At 43.5% G+C, this 6,810-nt stretch overlaps 1 long non-coding RNA gene across 1 annotated transcript; it reads right to left on the bottom strand.

The window, feature by feature from the left end:
* Positions 1-1,762: 1,762 nt before the first annotated feature.
* Positions 1,763-6,538, bottom strand: LOC122107970. The gene is made up of 3 exons (XR_006147447.1): positions 6,525-6,538; positions 4,071-4,076; positions 1,763-1,836 (listed from the first exon to the last, which is right to left on the bottom strand). It is a non-coding gene; the product is annotated as an uncharacterized LOC122107970 (long non-coding RNA).
* Between the last annotated feature and the right edge of the window lie 272 nt (positions 6,539-6,810).

The raw sequence follows: 6,810 nt of genomic DNA, 5'->3' as shown, positions 1-6,810 counted from the left end.
CTTGTAAAAACGGGAGAGGAGGTTCTCCAACATGCCTCGGCCCCCCGCGGCTTGCCTATTGGTTGTATTAGATATGACTGCTGGTCAATTTCTGAAAATCCCTTCCTTTTGTGGCCCAGCCCTTCACGGGCCCACTGCCCCTCCAGATCCAGATGTTTTTTCTCTCCCCCCTTTACCTAACCTGGCCCCTTTACGCGAGGCCCTTCAACATAGACGAGAACACCTTCAACTTTTAAAAAACTGTGGTCCCTTGATTATGAACTCCGCACACTGGCCTTGGCCAATACGCCAAAACCGCCTGATAAAATTAAGGTTAGATCAGACCATCAATCAGTTCTCGCCTTTCCAGTAACTCGGAGCCAGACAGGTAGGACCTCAGAGGGTGAGGAGGACGAATCAGAAGAGGAGGAAAAGGAGGACGAAGAGCAGGATACTGGGGATGAAGAGGAACAACCCACCCAGGGAAAAGGCCAACAAGAGTATAAGAGGCTTAGCCTTCGGTTTGTTGAAAAGCTTAAAAATGCATGTGCCCAATATGGCCCGACTGCCCCTTATACGTTAGCCTTATTAGAAAACCAAAGTGCTCACTGGCTCACCCCTAATGATTGGAAGTTTCTGGCCCGTGCCACCCTTAGTGGGGGTGATTTTGTTTCATGGAATGCGGACTTTAAGGAACAATGTAGAGAGACCGCGCAAAAAAATTTGGCTAAAACATCTTCAAAAACCTGGACCTATACTAAACTTTTGGGTAATGCTCCCTTTGATACCAATGCTAAACAGGCGCGCTTTCCTACCGGACTTTTGGCACAAATTCAAAATGCTGGCCTTTATGCTTGGAAGCGTCTCCCTCAAAAGGGATTGGCTACTATTTCCCTGGCAAAAGTTAGACAGGGGCCAGAGGAACCCTACAGTGACTTTGTCTCCCGGCTTAACTTGGCTGCAGAAAGGCTTCTTGGGCTGAGTGAAAGTGAAAGTGCCTTTGTAAAACATCTTGCCTTTGAAAATGCTAACCTGGCATGTCAAGATGTCCTCCGGCCACATAAAAACAAGGGTGACCTCTCTGAGTTCATCAGGCTTTGTGCTGGAGTAGGGACCACTCATGCCATGGGGCTCGGTGCTGCCTTTACCAAGGCATTTCAGTCCCCAGGTTGTAAACAACCTGGTCACTTTGCACGTGAATGTCACTTCAGCAAACAAAGCCAAGGGGCAATGCCCTCCAAAGCTACAGGTAGACCACTCCCTGCCACTCATTGTCTTTTAGATCAAGAACAAGTGGCCCCAAGGTGGCTGCCAGAAGGCTTGATTAAACATGTGAATGCCTTATCACAACCCAGGGGAAACCTTCCCCCCAGGATGATTCCTTTTCTCTTACAGATGCCACTAGAACTCCAAACTTGGACCTTCCTGTTTGAATTTATTAAATAACAGATTAATCTCTTGTCTTCTAAGCCCATACAGGTTCATCACCATCGCCTTGATATGGCAGACCTCGGCATTGAGGTCTAGGATTTACCCCAGGCTTTTAATTAGTGTTTTGCCGTGAGCTTGTTCCAGTGGGAAACAGCCCCCCTTCTTTTTCTTATTTAGAAAACCCTTCTTATTCATAACTCCTGACCATTCAACGGGCAAGACCTATTGCCATAAAGGATAGGTTTGCCCCTCCTCCTATAGGCCCCTCTGCTTGGGGGAGGATGCACCTATGGGAGGAAGAAAAAATGCTCAAATCAAGGGTGCAGGTAAGACTGCAGGGGGATGGATCTGTGAGATCCCAAAACCCAAGACCCCTGAGTGGCAAGCTCTGGTGCATGACGGTTGGCATGCACACCCACAAGCCGTCTCCACAAGCCAAGGCTTGTAAAATTCCCCTCCCCGAGTGAGGATGCTAGCTCGGGTGGGGGCCGAGGAACCCTGGGCCATTAGAGGAACAGAGCCTCTGTCACCCCCTTAAAAAGAGCAGCCAACAATTGATGGTCAATTTTCTAAATAAGAAAGGGGGGAGTCTCTCTGCATGATAAGCTTGACTATCTCGCTGGAACATCTCTCGAGGCTATTTACAGAAACTGGTCTTTGCATCCTGCCCCAAACAAAGACCAGGTAGCTGCTATTGACCACCTTTTCACATTGCCCTAAGCAAACATCCTGCAGCTGCTAGCCCAATGAAAAAACTTCCTTATTCTAAGCATATAAATACCCCTGTGTGAAAAATAAAAATTGGCAGCTTGATCAGAATCCCTGTCTTGCTGTCCTTCTTCGTGTCTCTTGTCCCTTCATTCCTTCTCGCTTAGGTTCACTGCCCTCGTTGAAGTCCTGCAGGTCGGGACACAGTCCAACCCAGTAAATGAGTCCAAACCCAGTAAATGTCAACTGGGACAAGCTATCCAAGCAATGGACGCTGAGACCCTCCCAGAACAAAGTGAGTTCTACAATAGAAAATCGTGGAGAGGAGTAAGAAGAAATAACATCCTAAATGGAGTCACTTTACACTTGCCCTTTCAAAATTAATCAGAGCCTGGAGATCAAGAGAAATAGTTGCTTGTCTACCTAATATCCATACCTGTCTACCTTCTGTAACTGGACAGAAAGTTACAGTCTTGCCTTTGTTACCTATTTGTATTTATAGTAGCCTTTGACTGGTACTCCCAACCAGTCCATTATGTTCTCCCCTAGCCAGTTGCCAAAAGATCCTAGATACTCGCTTCCTGCCCTGAATCTAGGTATTCTTCCTCCCCAGTTATGGGCTTATACTCCAAATGGAACTTTTCTGGCCCATAGCCAACATGTGTTCTCCTATGTCATTCATGTTAACTGACCTTGTCACCTTGTCAGCTTTTTGCCTGATCTTTCCAAAAGTCTCTTTCAACAGGATAACATTCCCTGCCCAGAACCATCTGGGAACAAGTCAAGGCTATCCTGTTACTACAGGCAACCAGAAACATCACTTACACTGCCCTGCCTTGCCCAGTACAGACCTAGACCCTAAAAACTCAAGCTCCAGGGACTCCTTGATGCCCCTAGACCAGCAGGAATTAGCTAAAAAAGCCCATGACACCCATTGGCTCTGGTACCTTTAAATATTTCTGCTACCCCCTAAGGTTACTGTGATCCTAAAGCAAGAAAAGTCTTACTCCTCCTCCTCCAGGATGCCGGGAGTCAGGTACCATGCTATGTCTCCAATCTGAGATAGAAAAGGCAATTTCAGGTCTTTGATAGCCCCTTCTGGGAATCAATCCCTCCATGGCATATTTCTCTCTTAGGGTATTAGCAGCAATTTTTGCTTTTTTATCGTGTCTTGCATTTTAGATAACTATTGTCATGGAAAAAGGAGGACCTTTACCAACCAAACTGTCAAGCAGATGTTTTTTTGGACAGTATCTGGCCAAGCAATGAAGCAGGAACCCCTGACTACTTCGCCCCTTTACAGCAGGAAGTAGCTCCAGAAGAAATGACCTCCACCCATTACCCTCCCCCTTGGCCTGGTATCCCTATTTTACTAAACAACAAAGTGGGAAATGTTAGCATTATGCCCACCTTTGGTCCTCAGCTCCACCCAGACCTGAGCTCCTCCCATCCCTGGAGTTCCCACCATACAGCTGGCCTCTCCCTCTCTCCACCCAGACCCACTTGAGCACCCACCTACCTCACTTCCTGCCCCCAGTGTCTCAGCTACCTGAATAGAGACAGATGCCATGTGCTCCCTCTCCAGGGAAATATGACTCCTCTAATAGACCTTGTAATAATCTTTCTCCTGTGCCTGCTTGCCTGCCTGCCTGCCTCCATGTGGTCCCCTGGGATGGATGTGAAGGACTGCTTTCACCCCCAAACTTTCCAACAAAAGTTACTTAAACTGGCCTTCAACATCTTTAACATCTTTATCAGGATGAAGAAGCCAAAGAAAAAGAGGAGAGACTTTCTAAAATCAGATACCAACTCTTGGCTATAGCCAAGCAGCCAGATCATGACCAAAACAGGCCTCTGCTTAGGCTCCTTCACTAATCTATCACTGACAGTGGCTTGTTGGCACACATACTGGGGCCAGTTTCTTATCTCTTTTTCTTCCTTCATTGTACCACCTCCTCCTTTTAAAATTTAAGAGAAGTGCTACCTCCTGCCCTTGAAAATCTGGTTTGGGCACCTCCCTCAATTGTCTTTGCAGAATGTCTGACTCCTAGGAAGAGACAAAGGCTACTCTGTAGATTTTCCTGCAATCCTCACTCTTCTACCAAGCTTACTCCATCTTCACTCTAGGTGTTCAAAGGTCAACTCATATGCTAATGTGCATCGTTACCAAAACTGTTTTAAAGGTTTTCTATTCTTGTTATCAATGCTTGTTTAAGCATAGAGATTCTGTTAAATTCTGTTTGTTGTTGGTAAAATTGTGTCCTGAGTTTTGCCTTGCATTTTGTTTGGTGTTTTCTGCTTTTCTAGCATTGACCAAGTGGTTCTATCAGGTAATGGACAAAAATGTCTTTTGCCATTGGAACTCCAGAAAACATATGGCTGACTTGCATTTTTAAAACCAAGCATGCCTTGAAACTTATGTGCACAAGGAGGTATGTGTGAACATGTTCAAAATAATCTCATTTAATACATAAAAACTGTCATCATTGGGCTGGGGATGTGGCTTAGTGGTAGAGTGCTTGCCTAGCACACATGAAGCCCTGGGTTTAATTCCTCAGTACCACATAAATAGAAAAAACCAGAAGTGGTGCTGTGGCTCAAGTGATAGTGTGTTTCTGAGTTCAAGTCCCAGGACTGGCAAAAAAAAACAAAAACAAAAACTGACATTATAGTGTAAAAAAAAAAAAGTATTCTTTATTTTTTTTTTCTTTTTGTCAGTCCTGGGGCTTGAACTCTGGGCTTGGGTGCTGTCCTGGCACTCTTCAGCCCAAGGCAAGAGCTCTACCACTTGAGCCACAGCGCCACTTCCAGCTTTCTGGTGGTTTATTGGAAATAAGAGTCTCACAGACTTTCTTGCCTGGTCTGGCTTTGAACCACAATCCTCAGTTCTCAGCCTCCTGAGTAGCTAAGATTACAGGTGTGAGCCACTGACGCCCTGCAAAAAAAAAAAAAAAAAAAGTAGTCTTTTCTATCAAATTAAAGTGCTTCTGTCTTGAATATTGATATTTTTGAGTACTGGTCTGTCCTGAAATTATTTGCTTTTTGAATGCAATTATAACTATTATCTGTGCTGTTTATTACCAGCAGTCATGTGAGGAATGTGAATCTTGTGTTAAAGGAGTTAATTACCAAGAGTGCTGCTTGTTAGAAGGAGAAATCTTTATCTGTAGAAGCAGTAAAAGGAATGAGACCCAGCCCCACTCCTTGACAGTGAAATGGAGAAATACATAAACCTTTCTAACCTTAGTAATCAATTACACTTAGAATGTGAGCCTAAATCTTTGGCAAGGAGGAAGGACAGCTTGGATTGTGATACATACCTGATGAGCTCCTCCCTCTACTCCAAACAGCCTGACTGTGGGTAGAGTAACAGTAAGTTAACCAAGACTTAACTGGCTCCACAGGCCAAGAAGGAAAAAACTGCCCAGTTTAAACTCAAGCTGCAAAGAAGCTCATCAGATGTGAGTGTGAACAAATGTGTTTAAAAGATAATCCAAAACACAAATTAAGGAAAAACCAGTAAGGAAATAAGGAAATATAAGGAAAAAGAGAACCTTGGGAAAAGAATTGAGGAAACAAAATAATGGTTTCCTTTGGATAAGAAAGGATTTGGGAAGAATCATCTTAAATATTTGTTCAAACAGACAAAGGAAGAAATTAAGACAAACCCAGAAGGCTCAAGTATGAGTATGTCTTAAAGATAGAGCTTACGAGTAAAGTTGGTATGTAATCAAGTTGGCTATGATTTAAATAGATCAAGATTAATAATACATGAGGTAAAACCAGCATCTCATCCTTTAAGTCCATCTATAAAAGTAATTGTTTGTACAAAGCAAAGTTTACTTAAATGTTTGCTTATGCTAAGGTTCTTCAAATGAACACTTTTTCATTGAACGTCTATTTTTCACAGTCTAATGTCTGTTTCCCAAGTATGTGAGCTGCCTTAGATACAAAGCTGACAATAGTTTCAGTCTTAATTAGTATACTAAAGTGTTGTATTCATTTAAAAACTAGATAGTTTAATCAGTTGCTGTTTTACTATTGAGTTTTATCATTCCAGATTTAATCTCTAGAGCATTTAGTAAGACCCACAGTGGGAAAAATAACTTACAAGTATTGATCACACTTAATTTCTATTCTTAACAAGTTTCAGGTAAGCCCTGCTTAAAAACTTTTCTATTGATCTCCTTGTTGCTTCGATTGAAAATATAGAAGCAAAAGACTCCTTTGATCTGAGGATTGTGGCTCAAAGCCAGCCTGGGCAGACAAGTCCATATGAGACTCTTACCTCTAATTAACCAGTAGAACGCTAGAAGTGGTACTGTGGCTCAAAGTGGTAGTACTAACCTTGAGAAAAAGAGCTCAGGGACAGTGCCGAGACCCTGAGTTCAAGCCCTGTGACTGACAAAAAAACATCCCACCAAGACACAGATACCTTCGGAACAAAGTTTGTCCTGGCAAGGAGAGTCCATCCAGAGGAAGATAAAAAGGAATGGTTTCAGATCCTAAATGGAGTCACTTTGTTGTTGCCCTTTCAAAAGTAGCCAGAGCCAGGAGATGAAAAGAAAATAGTTAATAAGCATGCCTATCTAATGTTCATACCTGTTTTTCTTACTCTTAGACTCAGGATAGTTTGACTTGGCACATACCTGGGTCTCCCATCCATATTCTATAGTCCACACTCTGTAGTCC

The sequence above is a fragment of the Dipodomys spectabilis genome, unplaced genomic scaffold (genome assembly GCF_019054845.1).
Source record: "Dipodomys spectabilis isolate Male_0828 unplaced genomic scaffold, ASM1905484v1 ptg000054l, whole genome shotgun sequence".
In the NCBI taxonomy this organism is placed as follows: Eukaryota; Metazoa; Chordata; class Mammalia; order Rodentia; family Heteromyidae; genus Dipodomys; species Dipodomys spectabilis.
Note: the sequence above shows the minus strand (reverse complement) of the source record. Positions and strands in the feature narration are given on the sequence as shown.